The sequence below is a fragment of the Miscanthus floridulus genome, chromosome 1 (genome assembly GCF_019320115.1).
Source record: "Miscanthus floridulus cultivar M001 chromosome 1, ASM1932011v1, whole genome shotgun sequence".
Classification (NCBI taxonomy): Eukaryota; Viridiplantae; Streptophyta; class Magnoliopsida; order Poales; family Poaceae; genus Miscanthus; species Miscanthus floridulus.
In genome coordinates, this window is record NC_089580.1 from 96,559,288 (window position 1) to 96,579,518 (window position 20,231).

A 20,231-nucleotide genomic window follows, 5' to 3' on the forward strand; every position below is an offset into this window, starting at 1 on the left:
GAGGGAGCACCTCGTGGGGAAGCACCGATAGCACAGCATAGCACAGGCCACGGGTGGGCAGGGAACGGCCTCCACTGGGGTGGTGGGGGATGGTGGATAAAGCCGGCAGGCAGACGACTGATTCCACAATTATTTGAGGCACTCGGGGATACAATTATAGTCTGACCTGCCGCTACGAGCACTTACTGAGTGAGCAGTGATGCAAGGTCAACTTGAACAGCTCCTCAGTGCATTCCTCTTGCGCAAAGCTGAATGAACATAATGGTAGCGCGTTAATTTAGCATGGCACTTAGATGGATCTGACTGGTTATGATGATGCACAAGATAGACGAGGTTTCACACCATCGGGCAAATTGGTACAAGATAGACGAGGTTTCACACTATCGGGCAAATTGGTATACAGAGCCTAAGCACCTAATCAGATTTCCTGCTCACCATTTATTTTGTGAACAAACATCTGCAACTCTGCGAGTTGAACACCATTGTTGTAATGAACTATCAAATCTTCAAAATAAACAATCTTATGGTAATAATCTCTTCAGTAATATCGTCGATGCTAGATACAAAAATTGGGCATATGCAATTACCAAACTCGATCAAGTTCGTCACTGAAAGGGAACAACATCACTGGACAGAAATTCAGAATGCTAAAGGAGCACACAGAGTGAAACTATGGATCCAAACTACCTTTTTCGGGGATCAGGCCTTTGACGACTCTAGTGCTTAGGCTTGATAAGGGTCTGGCAGAATGAACCTAAAGGATCCAAAGCATCCTGAAGTGGCGGAAGAGTGAACGGTGGGATGACACCGCCCTCCTGATACTTGAAAGTTGGAGATTTCTCAAGTGAGTGCCATTGCTGCCTGCTGCTTGCTGAGACCGTCCATTATGCATGAGAATGCTGCAAAGGTGGCACAGCTGTGGAACATTGCTTGGGGCGCACCTGGTTTAAAGAAACACTGCAATGTGTAAGAAAGTGGATGCATTATACCATTAGTACTTCCAGAAACATGTTTCCAAATTCATTTTCATGTGCATAAAATGTCATATCCTCAACATGTGAAAATAAGACTGGGAAATAGTCACTTGTTAGTTTGCAAGGAGCCAAGGATGGCTATGTTTGTCACAGCTATTATACTACAAGAGTAAAAGCAACTGCAAAAAGGATTAACTTAGCTTTACTATTCTAGTACCAACCCAAGAAGATAATGTCTCTGGATCCTATCTGATTAAAAATCTAAAAAAACTATCATCGCTATGCTACAGAAAGTAATTGCATTATGCTGATGAAACTGAAAAGTATAAGACACTAGCTAAGCTAATAATGTGAAAAATTGCTAATGCTCTGCACTCCTTTTGTGCGTTTTTTTTTCTGTATATCCATATCTTGACTGGACTGCTGGGTGTCCAACACATCAAGGACAACCGAGTTTTATCTTTCTATGTTCATGTTAGCATACTCAATATCAGGCTTTCCTCAAACTGCTCAAGGACAACCCCTATCTCAGTTTGTTTATTATAGTTGAAAATGCAGAGCTTCAGTTGGAAGTCATGCAAATGATACCACTCACTAGTCTGTCCAATCTTAATTTGCAACAAAAAAAATGAAATAATCATGAGACCTGAAGATGCCAAATTCCAGAGTGAGAAAAACATTATATGGTATGCCTTTCTTTATAGAACTGAAAGAGTGCTGCGAACAGAATTACAAAGCCCAAACGTCTTTGTATATTAAAACAATTTAACTGGTATTGGGCACCACCACACTGCAAAAGCATGGCATTGATGAATAGACCATAAAGTCAGAAGAGTATTGATCACTCTGTGGTCAGGAAGATGAAAATGTGCAACATTTGTTCACGTTATGTGTTTTCTCAAGAGAAGTCTGGTATTCAGTTTTGTCCTTGGTCCGAATGCAGCAGCACACACCAGAGCCAGATTTTCTAAGTTTCATTGAGTGGTGCTGCTTTGCAATACAGCAAATCGAAAAGCATCACCGCAAAGGATTCAATTCCTTAGTGGTGATGGTAGCATGGTGGATCTGGAGACATAGGAATGCTTGTGTCTTTGAAGGGATAGGGACCTCACCTAATGTCAATGATCTCATGCAAGAAATTTGGGATGAGGCAAAATTGCGGTGTATCGCTGGCTCGCTGCGGCTAAAAGTCTTAGACGTATTTGGCCGGCTAGTCACTCATGTAAAATCATGCCCTAATGGGCTTGTATGAGTCTTCTTAGACTCCTATTTTCTTCTTAATATAATGATGCAGCTCGCCTGTGTGTTGAAGGAAAAAAAGAAGAGTATTGATGAAAACTATAAAAGAAAGATCATTTGTCAGAACATACTGCCATTAAAGCGCTATAGATGCTAAAATCAACAAGGGCATCTTGAAAAGTTAACGTCGAATAGCATACAAACGAGTTCCATGTACCGTTCACCTAAACGGCTGTTTAGTCCGTTTAAACACCGTTTAAATTTAAACGGTAAATGAAGGCCAACCATGTCGTTTAGACCCTAAACAGCGAATTAAATGGTTGGACCATTTAAACCGTCTAAACAGCCTAAACAGAATCAAGTTAAACGGCCATTGATTTGCCATTTACTCAATAGGAGGATTATTACTACCACATTTGGCACCCAACTAATTAACATCGTAAGTATATGAGGTGGAGTGGGATTTAGTTTTCTTCCAAAAAAAATCTTTTGGTAGAATACTTATATTTTACATGTGTAAATATGTATAATTTCTACCATATTTAGCTTTTACATACATAAATATGTACAATTTAATTTTACTATACATTTAGGCCGTTTAACTCTGTTTAAACACCGTCTAAATGGACTGATCGCTAAATGAAGGGTGACTGCCTGTTTACCATTTAATGTTTAGGATAACACTGGTTCCATTCCAAAGGTTAGCGCCTACTCCTTGTTCTCAATTCCTAAATTCAAAAAATACTAAATGGGTACATATGGTCCTGCAATTGACCATAATTTTGTATTGTCCATTGGAGTGTCACTGATTTTAGAGTATGCTCCGGAAACAGCCACACCTTGCTGGTGTCCTAGAGAATAATTTCAATTTTGATTATGTAAACACTGACAAATTATATAAACAAGTCCCTCTCCAAAATTTGAGACAAATAGAAGAGAACATGAATATCTCTGTTGTTCACTGAGCAACACCCTCTGCCAGAGTCATTTCCAGGTGACCAATTGAAAGGTTAACGAACAATATTCTATTATTTTGGTCTAGTCATTTCTTTTATATTTTTCTCTTGCAATGCACTATTTGGAAGAAAAGGTCCTAGTGAACATGGTATGGGCATGACATTCATGCCCCCATGTTCCTATTCATGTACGGAAAAGAAAGTGGATCAGAATGCACATCATAATAATTATAGACATCATTTGCTCCAAAAAATTGCTAGCAAAGGCATGGTGACTTTGCAAGCAAGAATTACACTCTACATGAACAAATCATCAACTCCAATTTTACCGCAGCAGCTACAGAAAACACATAAAATATTACTTTAAATGATAAAGGTTTTCTAGACAGTCCAAATCAATAACAAATTAACATCATCATAAATCCTATTAGTCTGAAATGAAATTCATCATTGTATATTTTAACATTTAATGCTTTGTTAGGCGACGTCGCCATACCTCCTCACCGGCGCAGCTGCAGCCTGGAACGCTGGGTGGCGGCGAGCATTGGGGCCCGGTGCATACACGCCTAGGACCCCGTGCAGCAGGTGGACCACATACGATGGGGTCCATGCTGCCAGGGATTGGCGCAGTTGCCCAAGGGTCGCTACTGCTGGGGGACGTTTCGATTGACGGGGCGAACATTGATATCGTGGTGGTGGACAATGTTCTCCAGGCGGCTGCCATTTCCCCCAGCTTCCGGAACCGTCAGCTTGTTTGCCCGGTGTCGGTGTTTCGGACCGGGGGGTCCTCAACCGACCAGTGAATTTGAACTGCGTGCCCCTAATCCCGGATGGTGATGCAAAGAGATACAAGGTTTATACTGGTTCAGGCAATCGATGCCCTACGTCCAGTCTGAGGGATCGGTCTTGTATTCCTTGCACCGAAGTGCTAGTAGTAGGGGGTTACAAGCACGGTGAGAGAGGGAGCTAATCCCAGGTCTCGGCGAGGTGTCGTGTGGGCTGCTTGAGACGTTGCTCTCAGGCGGCTGGGATGTGTATGTGTGTGTGTGTTACCAGGTGTTCTTCTCTGTGAATTCTCCCTTTCTAAGTGGCCCAAGTCCTCTCCTTTTATAGTTGAAGGGAGGACAAGGGCAGTACATGTGCTAACCACACGGCGTCGTGCCAACAGGGGCGGCATGTCCGAGCCCTGTGGCCTATTCCTGTGGCGGCGTGGTCGTCGGAGTGGTCCGTCCTTGGAGCACTAGGGCGGCGTGCTGGTCCCATCCGATCCTGTGCGTCGTGGGAGCCCCGGGCCTACCTCGGAGTGGGGGCGGCGGTGAACGTGCAAGCCGTTGTGGACTGACTGTGCGCAAGACCGAGGCTCGGTCGGTGCCGAGGATGCACCGCAGTGGGGGGTCTCGGCGGACTCGAACCCCGAGATAGCCGAGACCTTGGTGCACAGTGCCGAGGCCCTGAGAGGGCGGCTGATCTGGTGCGCTGGCTTGGAGGCGGTGATGACCCGGGCCAAGTTGTCCGTGCAATGTTGTTTTCGAGGCGGGGATCGCGGGGCACAGCGTAGTGTGGGCGCTGATCGTGGGCGCAGCGTCAGAACACAGTGGCCGGTAATCCCCGCCGTGCCCTGTCCCAGCTGGTATGGCGCTGATGCGACCTTAGGTCCCGTCAGCCATTCTGCGGTGTCGAGCCATCGTCCGGCTGAGATTGCGGGAGTGGTTGGCGTATTAATGGGACATGACGTGCTGTCGGGAGGGTCGGCCGAGGCGGGGGGCGACGGGCTATGGACGAACCGGCCTCGAGCGATACGGAGAATGAGGCCTCGCGCGAGACGGAGATCGGACTCCTTGCCGAGGCCTTCCGCGAGAGGCCTCGCGCGAGGCGGAGATTGTACTCCCTGCCGAGGCCTTCCGTGAAAGGCCTCGCGCGAGGCGGAGATTGCGTCAGGACGCCGTGACCTCCTGTGCGAGGCTCGAGGCGGGGCGGAGAGCCTGGTAGGCTCGGACGTAGCCGGTGAGGAGCCTACGGCTTAGCTTCTAGCTTTGCTTTTTGATGGGATTCAAGTGACCCTTTTGCTATTTGCTCGGGGAACCCGGTTCTACGGTACCCGACAGTAGCCCCCGAGCCCCCGGAGGAGTGCGTGCACTCTCCTGGGGGTTTGCCGAGGCTTGGTTTATAGCCGCTCCCGTAGGAATTGGGTTTTGTTTCTTGAGGTTTCGGTGGGTGCGCGCGAGCGCACCCGCCGGGTGTAGCCCCCGAGGCCCTGGAGGAGTGGAGTTACTCCTCCAAGGGCTTTTTTCGTTTTCGTGTTTTGAGTGAGGAGTTTTTATCGTATTTGCCGAGCCCACAAGTGCAAATTCGGGTTGCGGGGGTCTCGGCGAGGTTGCAGGAAAAGCCCTCTAGCCTCCGCACGGAGCGAGAGGTTCGTCAGGGGTCCCCCTGGCTTTTGGTACGACCCTCACGCTTCCTTTTTGCTCGGAAGAAGGGGTGGAATGTGCCTGGCTACCCTCGATGGGCACGAGCGTGGGCACTTCCGGTGAGCTGTTATCGGGTGAGTCCGAGTGGAGGCCCGTGCCCCGTTCGTTAGGGGACGGCTAACGGTCCAGGGACACACTCCAAGAGTACCGGAGGGTTTCTCTAGTGGGTGCCGAGGCCGTTCGCTGGGCCTCGGTGGCTCGGTGCCTCCCTACGGTGGGATCCCATTCGGAGATTTCCCTGCCGGTCTCGGACACGACTTAGGACGCCCCGAGCGATTGTTCGCTCGGGCCTCGGCCATTCGTAGGCTCGCCCCAAAGTCGTCCCTGACTCTGTTGCCCTGGAACGGATGTCGAAACCTCTGAGGGCCCAGCCTTCGAACCCCTGGACCGTAACGGGCTCGGTGCCCTTTATCGTATTTGTAACGAAACTTCTAGCGCGAACTTAGATCGTTTGTCTTTGTCTTGGGCGCAGGAAGAGCCCCCGAGCCTCCGCCCGGAGCACGAGGGCGATCAGGGGTCCCCTGGCTTGTTTATTCGACTCTCTCATGTCCTTTTCGTTCGGACGGAGGGTGTGTTTGTCGAGCCCATTCAGGCGCGAGGCGGAGCCGCTGGGTCTCGGCATGGTTGCAGGAAGAGCCCCTAGCCTCTGCACGGAGCGAGAGGGCCGTCGGGAGCTTCCCTGGCTTTTTATACGCCCCTCACGCGTGAGGGTTTGTTTGCCGAGGCCCCTTTGGGCGCGAGCCCGGGTCGCGGGGTCTCGGCATTTCTGCAGGAAGAGCCCCCTAGCCTCTGCACGGGGCGAGAGGGCCGTCAGGAGCTCCCCTGTCTTTTTGCACGACCCTCACGCTTCCTTTTCGCTCGGAAGGAGGGTTTGTTTTGCCGAGCCCCTTCGAGTGCGAGCCGGGGTCGCTGAGTCTCGGCAAGGTTGCAGGAAGAGCCCCTTAGCCTCTGCACAGGGCGAGAAGGCCGTCGGGGGTTCCCCTGACTTTTTGTACGACCCTCATGCTTCCTTTTCGCTCGGAAGGAGAGGTGGAATGTGCCTCGCTACCCTCGGTGGGCACGAGCGGTGGCACTTCCGGTGAGCTGTTATCGGGGAAGTCCGAGTGGAGGCCCGTGCCCCGTTCGCTAGGGGACGGCTAGCGGTCCAGAGACACACTCCAAGAGTACCAGAGGGTTTCTCCAGTGGGTGCCGAGGCCGTTCGCCGGGCCTCGGTGGCTCGGTGCCTCCCTACGGTGGGATCCCATTTAGAGACTTCCCTGCCGGTCTCAGACACGACTTTGGGCGTCCCAAGCGTTTCGCTTGCTTGGGCCTCGGCCCCGTATAGGCTCGCCCGCGGTCGTCCCTGACTCTGTTATCCTGGGGCGGCTGTCGAAACCTCTTGGGGCCCAGCCTTCGAACCCCTGGACCGTAATAGGCTCAGAGCCTGGTTCCTTCATATAAAAGAAATAGGCCGGGGGGAATATCTTCCCCATTGGCTCGGCAACGGGTGGCGCGCCTTTTGAGGCGGTTTTCTATGGAGGCAAAACAACGCCTGCTGCCGTAGTGGCCGAGCGTGACGTGGTGGATGGGACGTAACTGTTCTCGCATTTAATGAGAAAGACGCGGGCGCGTGGGCCGGCGAAATCGGCTCGTGGTTAACTGCGCCGGATCGGGGGGAAACTTCCCCGATTTCGTCGCCCGTTCGTTTCGCCTTCCCCCTGCATAAATACTCGAAGAGTCTCGCCCCTCCTCACCTTACCTTGCCTGCATTAGCTCTGCCTCCGTCGAGCCGTCGCTAGAGCAGCGGGTGCCGGGAAGAAGAGGGGAGAAGAGCGAGCCTAGGGAGAAAGCGAGAAAAAAGCGAGAGCGTGGGAGAGAGAGAAAAACTCACCGCCGCATCCGATCCCTCCATCGCGCTCATGGCCGGCGACATCGTCGTTGTCGAGGCGGACCCCTGGGATCCGTCGGACGTCACCGAGGAGATGCTTCAGTCGCTTGTCGACGGTGGACTCCTTCGCCCGGTGACGGACCCCACCAGGCCGGAGTGGATTGCTCTGTACGGCGAGCCGGAGCCAAGGCCTCGCGACGGCTACGTCGTGAGCTTCGTCTCCTTTCACGAGCGCGGCCTCGGCGTCCCGGCGGATCGGTTCATGCGGGCGCTCCCGCACTACTACGGCATGAAGCTCCACAACTTCAATCCCAACTCCATCGCTCAGGCGGCTATCTTTGTTGCCGTCTGCGAGGGGTATTTGGGGATTGCTCCCCATTGGGAGTTGTGGCTCCACCTATTCCGGGCGGGGCACACTACCAAGCCGACGGGCACGTCGGGTACGAGGAAGGCGACGAGGGCCGGCGGCTGCACTCTCCAAGTGCGCCAGGACCGCCAGCACCTCTACATCCCGGCCCAGCTTGCGTCCTCCAACCGCCGGTGGTACACGAGCTGGTTCTACCTTCGTAACGATGACGGAGGACTTCCCCCTTACACTGGGCGGATTGTGGGGAGCTGCCTGGAGAGATGGAAGTATGGCGTCCCGAAGGACGACCAGCCCAAGCTGCAGCCGCTTCTGGAGGGGTTGGCGAGGCTGCGGGGCCATGGTCTTACCGTGGCTGTGGTCGTGGCCGCCTTCCACCGCCGGAGGGTGCTGCCGCTGATGGCTCGGCGGCGGTGGCTGTTCGAGATGAAGCCGGGTGAGCCCATTGAGGGCATCCGGATGTCCTCCTCCGCCCTTTCCGATGAGGAAATTCTTCGTCGGGTGGGGGAGACGGTAGAGGCGAAGCTGAGGGGCGGCAACTTGACCCCTATCGCGATGCGGCCGTCGCGGGGGTTCCTCTCGCTGGTAAGTCGTGTGCAGTTGTAGCCTCCGAGCCTCCTCGGTCTCCCCTTACCCCTTGTTCCCTTATGCGCGTCCGTCGTTCTTGCAGGGGATGAGGGACGTGCGTTCCTCTCCGCCGCCCGTTCCCGAGGACGCGAGGCGGCGGGCGATCAACCGCGTGCACGCCGACGCGCAGAAAAAACGGAAAGACGCCAAGGCGGCGAAGTGCACAAAGCAAATCCTCGCGCGCGAGGAGCTGGATAAGCGCCGCCGTCAACAAAGGAAGGATGGTCTCCCGTTGGAGGAGTCCCCGTCGCCGTCGCTGTCGACGGAGGCCTCGGACGGGGATGATGGGGGCGAGGTGGGGCGAGGTCATCTGGACCATCTCCCTGACGTAGTGGAGGTGGTGCCCGGGGCGTTGGCAAGCAACCTGGCGCTCCCGGGAGGAGAAGCGGACCCGGGGTCGACGATTGCCCGCTCCGGAGCCGAGGCCGACACGCCCGGGGCGCGGGCGTTGGGCAAACGCGCCGTCAGCCCGGTGGGCTCGACGGCGATGGTGGAACAAGTGGCGGCGGAGGCGACGCTACCGCCTCCGCAGAGGACCGACGGGGCGCCGGGGTCCTTTGAGGACCGGCCGGCGCCGATGGATACGGAGGCGATGCCTCTGCCGCCGCCTCCGCCTTTGCGGACGAGGTTTGCCGTGGCGAAGCGGTTGCCGCCAAGTTCAAGGTAGGTGTATTTTTGGCAGGGTCATAGTGCCTTCCGTTCGCCTTTTGGTCTCGCACTGACCCTGTAGGTTATTTTTCCTTAGTCGGAAGCGGCCTGCGGACGAGCTTCCCTTGGCGCCCCTTAAGGCGCTCAAGGCGAGCCCCGGCTCCTCCGCCCACTGGGTGGCGGAGGCACAAGCCGCTATTCAACGTGGCGCGGCGTCGGCGAGGGCCGACCCGAAGGAGCCGGCCGCCCAAGGAGGGGCCGCCGAGGCGACCCCTACACAGACGAGGGAGTGCTTCCGCCCCGCGAGGGCGAGGCTCACGAGTCAGATGGGGCCGGCGTGCCCTTGGTTGCCGAGGCCCCCGGGGTCTCCGAGGCTGAGGCGACGGAGGCCAGGGCGCCCAAGACCGCCGAGACCGCAGTGGCCGCGGTCGGTGTTTCTGCGTCCACCGAGGCCACGATGGCGGAGGCCGGAGCCCCCGAGATCGTCGAGGCCATAATTGCGGAGGCCGGAGCCCCCGAGATCACCAAGGCCGTCGTGACGGCGGTGAGTCCGTCTGTCCAGGAGGCGGAGATGAAGGCGACGGAGGCCTCGGTGGCGCCCTTGATTCAAGGCCCGCCGTTGTTGCGAGAGAGCGCCCGGGAGGCGGAGGTCTATCCGATCTCCTCCGACGATACTTCCCGGGCGCGGGAGGTGGTCGACGCCGAGGAGACCGGTGTCGTGGAACAGCCAGCGCCGATCTTGGACGAGGGAAGCTCGGCCCTCGTGCGGGCGCGACCCGAGCCTCGCGGGTGGGATCACCCGCGGGTACTGTGGCGGAGCCGGGACGACCCTGAGGGGGAGCCTATGTTCGCCCTCGAGGACGCAGCCGAGGGCGGGCGATGGGGCACCTTCAAGCAATACCGCCAGCTGGCGGAGCGGTCGCTACGGACGGCGCTGTCCGTGGTGGCCGACGAACTGCCCGGAGTCGCCCAGGTTCGCGTTTTCCTTTCTCGCGCGACATTGTCTTTTTCTGGGTTTTGTTGCAATCAATGACCCCTGTTCTGCTTCCCCAGGAGCTCGAGACCCGGTCCCTTGGAAAGTCGGTCTTTCTCCGGCGGGAGAGGGGCGTCTGGGACCAGCTTCAGCGGTAGAAGGGCCTTCTTGCCGGCGCCAACGAGCTCCTGTCGGCGCGGAGCGCGGAGGTAGAGGACCTCCGCCTTCGTTGTGCCGACGCGAAGGTCGAGGCGGCCACGGCCCAGACGCAGCTCGCCCCTCTGGCGGCGCGGGTCAAGGAGTTGGAGGAGGAGCTCACCCGCGCGGTCAGCGATCGGGATGCCTTCAGGGGCCGAGCCGTTGAAGCTACGGCCTCGGCCGCGGCTCTCGCGGGGCAGCTAGGGGCGAAACAGAATGTGCACCAGCTGACGAAAGGTACCTTGGATGAGGCCCTTGCTGCAGCTGAGGCCTCGCGAACCGAGGCTGTGGTTTGGAAGGGGACGGTCGAGGGTGAGTTTTAGTCCCCTCATTTTATTTTCTTTTCCTTATGTTCGCTCCCTAACTCCCTTGTGTGACGCAGAGCTAGGGAGTGAAGCTTCCAGGGCGGCCGAGGCTTCTCGGGTCGAGGCCCAGCGCTTGAAGGAGGAGGCCGAGGCTTCCTGGGCCGAGGCCCTGCGCTGGAAGGAGAAAGCCGAGGCCTGTCAGGTCGAGACCCGACACTGGGAGCTGAAGGCCAAGGGTGAGTTCCGTGGGCTTCCGCTCCTAATTTAGGTTGTTTTTTCCCTCGCTCAACCTTACTCTATTCTCCGTAGTGCAGAGTCAGAGGCGGAGGTTACTCGGGCAGCCGAGGCTTCCAGCGCGGTGCAGACGGTGCTCGAGACAGAGATCGGGAAGCACGAGGCGCTGAAACGTGCCGCCCTTTCCGCCTGCGAGGCCTTGGAGGTTGAAGGGGTTCAGTCAGGCAGCTCCCTAGGGAGCCGTTTGATCACGCTGAGCAGCTAGATGCGCGAGCGGCTCCGAGGAGCGCTGCACACGGGTGTCAAGCGCGCGCTGGCCGTCATCTCTTCTCACTACGTCGGCGTCGACCTCCCGGCCATTAGTGATGGGTATGTCCTGCCTGATGATGACGAGGAGGCCGACGCGGCGGTCACGAAGCTGATGGAGGCGGCGGAAGGCCCTGGCACGGCGCTGGCGACGCTCTTCGAAGAGGAGGTGGTTCCTCCCCTACCATCTGCCGGTGCTGAAGGCCCTGAGCCTTGACCTGGGCCCCAGGGGCCATGTAAAAATAGAGTAGGAATTATTTTTGTATCGTAACGCTTGTGGTCGTCGAGGCCTTTATTTTTGAAGTATTTTTGTTTTTTAGTTGTTTTTCTCATGTTTCCGAGCCTCTGCCCTCTGTGGCTCCTGATCAGATTTCGTTTGCAAAACACCTCCTTGGGGCCTAAGCCGTCCCTTGGGCGAGGGTAGTGAGGGAGTGCCGTAGCCCGGAGGCGTAGGCCGTCTCGCGACTCTACCGGCCTCATGCTTAGGAAGCAGACTTTGGCCCGAGAGGTTTTTACAACCGATTCGTCAGAGCATGCTAGACTCTTGGCGTAGGAATTTTTGCGAAAAACGACTGAAGAATGGTGCGTGGGACCTAGGGGGAGTCCCCCATCTAGCCCCCGAGGGAGGTTTGGTTCTGCCGAGGCAGAGCCGAGTCTCCCTTGCCGTGTTATTGTATTGCCGAGACCTACGATGGGCTCGGGGGGTTTCTCGAAAAACTAGACCAACTAAAGAACGCTTTTTAATTGTATTCCGAGAAACAACATATACAATACTTGGAAATTTAGGGATAAAAGCGACGTAGCTGTTCTATGTTCCAAGCGTTGGTGAAGATTTCGCCCTTCTCGTTGGCCAACTTGTAGGTCCCGGGCTTCAGTACTTGGGTGATGATGTACGGCCCTTCCCATGGCGGGGTCAGCTTGTGGCGGCCCTTGTTGCTCTATGCTAGCCTCAATACCAGATCGCCTATCTTCAAGTTTCGCCTTCGGACGCGTCGGGCCTGATAGCGCCGTAGGCTCTGCTGGTATTTGGCCGAGTGTAGTAGCGCGACGTCTCGGGCTTCCTCCAGTTGATCGAGGGCGTCCTCTCGGGTGGTGCGGTTACTTTGTTCGTTATAGGCTTGTAGCCTCGGGGAACCATATTCCAAGTCAGTGGGGAGGATGGCCTCGGCCCCATAGACCAGGAAGAAAGGTGTGAACCCCGTGGCTCGGCTTGGAGTGTTGTTCAGGCTCCAGATGACCGATGGAAGTTCGGCGAGCCATTTCTTGCCAAACTTTTTCAACCGGTTGTGAATCCTTGGCTTGAGGCCTTGTAGGATCATGCCGTTGGCACGCTCTACTTGGCCGTTGGTCCTTGGGTGTCCTACGGCCGACCAGGCCACACGGATGTGGTAGTCGTCACAAAACGTCAGGAACTTTTTGTCGGTGAACTGTGTCCCGTTGTCGGTGCTGATGGTGTTGGGGACCCCAAACCTGTGGATAATGTCAGTGAAGAACACGCTAATCCCCGTTGAGACAAGCTTCAAGGTTGCCGCCGGTCCTCTTGCTAGTGGTGACTCACAAGTCACACTCTCCCACGTGGAGTGCTTACCACAAGCTCTAGCACTTGACCCGGCCGGACCACTTGTCGCCCTTCGCGTCTCGCTTTACTAGAGTTGCTCTTCGCGGCTCCCGCGGGGCGAGCACAATGCCCCTCACAAAGCTCTTCTCCGGAGCGCCGCACAAGCTTCTTGCGCGCTTCGACGGAGACCACCACCAAGCCGTCTAGGAGGTGGCAACCTCCAAGAGTAACAAGCACCACCGGCTTGCAACACGACCACCTAGTGCCACTCGATGCAACCTCACGATGCAATCGCACTAGAATCGCTCTCTCACACTATCGGATGAACACTATCATGTATGTGTGAGATGGAGGGCTCCCAAGCACTACTACACAAGCCACCAAGGCTCTAGTGTGCTCAGCTGCCGGCCCAAGGCCGGCCATGGCCTCTATTTATAACCCCATGGGCAAATAGAGCCGTTACCCCTTCACTGGGCAAAACTCGGGCCGACCGGACGCTCCGGTCCGATCGACCGGACGCTGGACCTCAGCGTCCGGTCACGCGATACTCGCCACGTGTCCCCTGCGTTCAACGGTCATCTTCCGATCCCAACGGTCGTCTGCCGACCGGACGCAGCACTTCAACTGACCGGACGCTGGACCCTCAGCGTCCGGTCGTTTCCAGTAAGCTCCCGAGCATGACCGGACGCGTCCGGTCGAACGCGATCGGACGCAGCCAGCGTCCGGTTACTCTCCAGCTACTGCTACACTCCACGTCAGCGCGACCGGACGCAGGCAGTCAGCGTCCGGTGCAATCAGATCGAGCGTTCGGTGCTTAACCCTAAGCACTGTGCCGACCGACAGCCTGACCGGACGCACCACTTCAGCGTTCGGTCGTTTCGGACTCAGCGTCCGGTCACTGTTAAACAGTGAGACCGAATTCCTTTCTCCTCTATCTTCTTCACCCTTGGTCCAATGTGCCAACCACAAGAATTTGCATCCGGCGCAATAGAAAATAGGCAATCCATTTTCCCGAAAGCGCCGAATCCCAAACCCATCTCACCCTTGCAAACACCACTTCCTTTGTAAATGTGCCAACACCACCAAGTGTACACCATCATGTGTAAGTGTGTTAGCATTTTCACAATCATTTCCCAAAGGATGTTAGCCACTCAACTTGCCACGCCACTCGATCCTAGCGACAATGCAAAGTTAGATCACTCGAGTGGCACTAGATGACCGATATGCAAACAAGTTTGCCCCTCTTGATAGTACGACCATCTATCCTAAACCCGGTCATAAACTTCTCTACACACCTATGACCGGTGAAATGAAATGCCCTAAGTTATACCTTTGCCTTGCGCATTCCATTCCATCTCCTTCAATGTCGATGCAACACATGCACCAACACGATCAACAATGATATGATCCACTTCATATCATCACGTGATCATATTGGTTCATCGATCTTGATTTCACTTGCTCTTCACCGTTGCCATCGTCCATCGGCGCCAAGTCTTGCTCAAGCTTCACCGCCACGCGGTCCATCACTCCAAAGCCTTCGACTTGCCCTTCACGCTTGCAACCGGTCCATCAAGCCAAGTCTTGTCTTGATCTTCTCCACCTTGATCACATGACTCAATGTCATATCTCATGTGCATTTAAGCTCCTTCATCATCACATGTGTGAGCTTTGCAACATCTCCAAGCCATTTTCACCTTCATGGCATATGTTGCTCACACACATGTACCTGTGGACTAATCACCTGTGTATCTCACATAAACACAATTAGTCCACCTAGGTTGTCACTCAATTACCAAAACCAAACAAGGACCTTTCACCCGTGCCGAGGCCATCTTTGCCAGCTCGTCGGCGGCCTCGTTGTACTTCCGCGCGACGTGGTTTAGTTCGAGGCTGTCGAACTTGTCTTCTAGGCGACGTACCAATTTGCAGTAAGCCTCCATTTTGGGGTCGAGGCAATTTGACTCCTTCATCACTTGATCCACGACGAGCTGCGAGTCGCCTCGGACGTTGAGACGCCGTGCCCCAAGTTCGATGGCGACTTGTAAGCCGTTGATGAGGGCCTCGTACTCGGCCACATTGTTGGAGGCAGCGAAGTGGAGCCGCACCATGTAGCGCATGTGTACTCCGAGGGGCGAGATGAAGAGCAGACCCGCGCCTGCCCCGGTCTTCATCAGGGATCCGTTGAAGTACATGGTCCAGCACTCCGTCTGAGTTTGAGCAGGTGGTAGTTGGGTGTCTGTCCACTCAGCCATGAAATCGGCCAAGACCTGAGACTTGATCGCTTTTCGAGGCGCAAAAGTCAAGGTTTCCCCCATAAGCTCGACGGCCCACTTGGCTATCCTGCCTGAGGCCTCCCGATTATGAACTATCTCCCCCAGGGGGAAAGATGATACCACAGTCACTGGGTGAGACTCGAAGTAGTGACGCAGTTTGCGCCGGGCCAGGACCACGGCGTAGACCAGCTTCTGGATGTGGGGGTAGCGTGCTTTGGTCTCGGAGAGCAACTCGCTGATGAAATAAACAGATCGTTGGGTGGGTAGAGCATGCCCCTCTTCCCGCCTCTCTACAACTCCGGCAGCGCTGACCACTTGGGTCGTTGCGGCGACGTAGAGTAAGAGGGCCTCGTCCCTGGTCGGGGGTACCAGGACGGGAGGATTCGTGAGCAGTGCTTTGAGTCTGTCGAGGGCTTCTTCGGCCTCGGGGGTCCAAGAAAAACGCTCGGATTTTCTCAAGAGTCGGTACAGAGGCAGACCCTTTTCGCCGAGGCGCGAGATGAAGCGGCTTAGGGCCGCAAGGCATCCCATGACCCTCTGTACGCCCTTGAGGTCTCTGATTGGTCCCATGCTGGTTATGGCCGAGACCTTCTCTAGGTTGGCTTCGATGCCGCGTTCCGAGACTATGAATCCCAAGAGCATGCCTCGGGGGACCCCGAATACACATTTCTCGGGATTGAGCTTGATGCCCTTCTCTCTAAGGCATCTGAAGGCTATCCTCAAGTCGTCGACGAGGTTCCCGGCCTTTCTGGTCTTTACCACGATGTCGTCCACATAGGCCTCGACGGTCCGCCCAATGTGGTCGCCAAAGACCTGGGTCATGCACCGCTGGTACGTGGCCCCTGCGTTTCTGAGGCCGAAAGGTATAGTCACGTAGCAGTACATGCCGAATGGTGTGATGAAAGAAGTTGCAAGCTGATCGGACTCCATCTTGATTTGATGGTAACCAGAATACGCATCAAGGAAAGACAGGGTCTCGCACCCTGCGGTGGAATCAACGATTTGATCGATTCGGGGTAATGGGAAGGGGACTTTTGGACAGGCTTTGTTCAAACCGGTGTAGTCTACACACATCCTCCATTTCCCACTTTTCTTCTTGACTAACACGGGGTTAGCCAGCCACTCTGGGTGGGATACTTCTTTGATGAACACGGCCGCCAAGAGCTTCTGCACCTCCTCACCGATGGCCCTACGCTTTTCCTCGTCGAAGCGGCGCAGGCGTTGCTTCACCGGTCTAGAGCCGGCCCGGATGTCCAAGGCGTGCTCGGCGACCTCCCTCGGTATGCCCGGCATGTCCGAGGGACTCCATGCGAATATGTCGGCATTTGCACGGAGGAAGTCGACGAGCACGGCTTCCTATTTGATATCGAGGGTGGCGCTGATCCTAAGCGCCCGGTCGTCGGGGCAGGCGGGGTCGACCGGGACGAGCTTGATGGCCTCCGCGGGCTCGAACGTCCATGCGCGACGCTTGGAGTCAGGCGCCTCGCCACTGAGTTGGTCGAGGTTGGCGATGAGGGTCTCGGCCTCGGCGAGGGCCTCGGCGTATTCGACGCACTCGACGTCACAGTCGTACGCATGTTCGTACGTGGACTCAATCGTGATAATACCGCTAGGGCCTGGCATCTTGAGCTTGAGGTAGGTATAATTGGGAACTGCCATGAACTTGGCGTAGCACGGCCGCCCCAAGATGGCGTGGTAGGTTCCTCCAAATCCGACCACCTCGAAGGTAAGGACTTCCTTGCGGTAGTTGGAGGGGGTGCCGAAGCAGACGGGAAGGTCGACGCGCCCGAGGGGTCGCGTGCGTTTCCCTGGCACGATGCCGTGGAAGGGTGCGACGTCGCCTCGGAGCATCGATCGGTCGATCTCCAAGAGCTCCAGGGTGTTGGCGTACAGGATATTGAGGCCGCTGCCTCCGTCCATCAACACCTTGGAGAGTCGGGTGTTGCCGATGATGGGGTCGACAACAAGTGGGTACTGCCCGGGATTCGGAACATGGTCGGGGTGGTCGTCTCGATCAAAGGTGATCGCCGCTCGAGACCAGTCGAGGTACCGGGGAGTGGCCACCTTGACCGAGAAGACCTCTCGGCGTTCCCTCTTTCGCTGCCGCGCCGTAAGGCACGCCGAGGGTCCGCCGAAGATCATGAAGACATTGTGTACCTCAGGGAACCCATCGTCCTTGTCCTCGTCCCGGCCGCCGGCGCCCTTCTGCTTGGCATCGTCGTCGGGGGGCCCGAGCCTGGCGTAGTAACGTCGTAGCAGGAGCAATCCTCGAGGGCATGCTTGACCGGGCCTTGGTGGTAAGGGCAGGGTTTCTTAAGCATGTCGTCGAAAGGCCTAGGGCCTTTGAGGCCTCGGGGATTCTTGCGTTCTGCGGCAGCGACCAGATCGGTCCCCAGGACCTCCTGCTTCCCCAGACGCCCCTTCTTCTTTCTCTTGGGGAGGCGGGAGGCCGAGGCCTCGGGGGCCTCATCCCTCTGCTTACCCTTGGCGTCGCTGTCGGGGAAGATGGCTCCAACAGCCTCCTCACCCGAGGTGAAATTGGTGGCGATGTCGAGGAGCGCGGCAGCTGAGCGCGGCACGTTCCGACCTAACTCTCGAACCAAGTCTCGGCAAGTGGTGCCGGAGAGGAAAGCCTGGACGATCTCCGAGTCGCCAACGCTGGGCAACCCGGTGCACTGTTTGGAGAAGCGCCGGATGAAGTCTCGGAGAGACTCGTCTGGTTTCTGACGACAGCTTTTAAGATCCCAGGAGTTCCCAGGGCGCACGTATGTGCCTTGGAAGTTCCCGACGAAGATCCTAACCAAGTCGCGCCAGTCGTGGATTTGTGAGGGAGGAAGGTGCACGAGCCATGCTCGCGCCGAGTCTGACAAGAGTAAGGGGAGGTTGCGGATGATGAGCAGGTCATCGTCCGCGCCACCTAGCTGGCAGGCCAGGCGGTAATCGGCAAGCCAGAGTTCAGGGTTGGTCTCACCGCTATACTTCGCGAGATTGGCTGGTTGCCGAAACCGGGCCGGGAAAAGAGCAGCGCGGATGGCCCTGCTGAAGACCCGAGGGCCTGGCGGTTCAGGAGAAGGACTGCGGTCCTCCTCGCTGTCATAGCGGCCGCCTCGGTGCAGGTGGTAACCCCGAGCGGGCCCCTCGTTGTCGTGGCGTCGTCGCCTGCTGACCACCTCATGGTCTCCCTGCACCTCGCGTCGATTGCCGAGGCGGTCAAGAAGCACGGGGACCCTGTGGGCTATCGGTGCTCGAGCGGGCTCGGGACGAACCGAGGCTTCCCTATCCTGCCGAGGCGGTGCTGCGAGCAAGTTCGAGGCGCCCCCGTGCCGTCGGGAGGCGAAACTTTCGGCCTGCTGTACCGCGGCGGTCTCTAGGAGATCTCGGAGCTCGCCGCGGACCCACCGCCCCTCCGTGGTAGAAGGCTCGGGCATTGCGCGGACCAGCATTGCCGCAGCCGCGACGTTCTGGCAAGCCCGATTGAAGACTAGGGGTTGCTCACTCCCTTCGTCGTCGTGGATGCGGTGATGCACATCGCGGGCCCTCCGTCGGGCTTCTCCGCCTTCGCCACGACCTCGCTGCTCCTGTTCAAGAGAGTCTCGAAGCTGCTGTAGAAGAAGTCGGTCTTGTTCGACCTTGGCCTGGAGCTCACGGAGTTGTTCCAGGTCTGGGCGTTGAGGTCGCGCAAGGGCGGGGTTCTCGTTTCGTGCGGCCGACAGGACAATGCGCGGAGGTGTGGCGGCGCCTGTACCTGGGCGAAGCGGGGAACGGCTGCCCGCCCCCTCGTCCTCCTCGCCCGCCCTCGGCATCCCGAGCCCGACGTGAAAACACTCGCGAGTGGGGTCGTAGGTGCCTTCGTCGTCGGAGTCGGAGTAGCCGAAGCAGTAGTCGCTTGCGTCCAGGAAACGGCGCATAGCTCCAGGGTCGTGGAGTCCAGAGAAATCCATTTCGGGCCACGCCTCGTCCTCCTCCGAGGAGTCGGCGTGGGCGTCCAGGTCGAGAGCGAAGCGCTGGCGGCGTCTCAAGGCATCCTCGTGAGCGGCAGCGTAAGCGTAAGCATAAGAGGCGGCGGCATTTCTCAACCCAAAGGGGTATGGGGATGGTGCCGCCGCCAGGCTTTGCTCCGCCGGAGTCGGGTTCTCAGGGGGTGGTGGAGCGGAGCTTGATGACTGGGCGTTGCCGCGTTCCACCGGCGTTTTTCCCTTGTCCAAGCTCAGGCCAGACAGGTCCCCGACCAGGGACCTTGCGCCAACAGCTGGTCGTAGGATATCGGCAGGGAGCGGCATGTCGCCCTGGATTCGCGTAGCGTCGGGGTGATCTTGCTCGCGTCGTGCCTGGCGGGCGCGGCGAGAGCGGCCACCCGGGCGCCGCCTGCGCCTGGGCTGCCGGTGCGTGACATCGTCGTCGGTCGGTGGGGCTCGAGGAGTGAGAAGTACCATGTCATACTCATGCCCTAGAGACATGAACTCTAGGCTCCCAAACCAAACCACCGTGCCGAGACGCAACGGTCGTACGGGGTCTGCCATCCGGAACTTGCTGGGATGACGAAATTGGCACGCAGAGGCCCCTACCTGGCGCGCCAACTGTCGGTGTTTCGGACCGGGGGGTCCTCAACCGACCAGTGAATTTGAACTGCGTACCCCTAATCCCGGATGGTGATGCAAAGAGATACAAGGTTTATACTGGTTCAGGCAATCGATGCCCTACGTCCAGTCTGAGGGATCGGTCTTGTATTCCTTGCACCGAAGTGCTAGTAGTAGGGGGTTACAAGCACAGTGAGAGAGGGAGCTAATCCCAGGTCTCGGCGAGGTGTCGTGTGGGCTGCTTGAGACGTTGCTCTCAGGCGGCTGGGATGTGTATGTGTGTTACCAGGTGTTCTTCTCTGTGAGTTCTCCCTTTCTAAGTGGCCCAAGTCCTCTCCTTTTATAGTTGAAGGAAGGACAAGGACAGTACATGTGCTAACCACACGGCGTCGTACCAACAGGGGCGGCATGTCCGAGCCCTGTGGCCTGTTCCTGTGGCGGCGTGGTCGTCGGAGTGGTCTGTCCTTGGAGCACTGGGGCGACGTGCTGGTCCCATCCGATCATGTGCGTCGTGGGAGCCCCGGGACTACCTCGGAGTGGGGGCGGCGGTGAACGTGCAAGTCGCTGTGGACTGGCTGTGCGCGAGACCGAGGCTCGGTCGGTGCCGAGGCTGCACTGCAAAGGGGGGTCTCGGCGGACACGAACCCCGAGATAGCCGAG

General features: G+C 56.9%; 1 pseudogene; it reads right to left on the reverse strand.

Moving 5' to 3' along the window:
* Positions 1-456: 456 nt before the first annotated feature.
* The window catches only part of LOC136538066 (mitochondrial import inner membrane translocase subunit TIM22-3-like), a 30,186-nt pseudogene continuing 10,411 nt past the window's right edge, over positions 457-20,231 (reverse strand).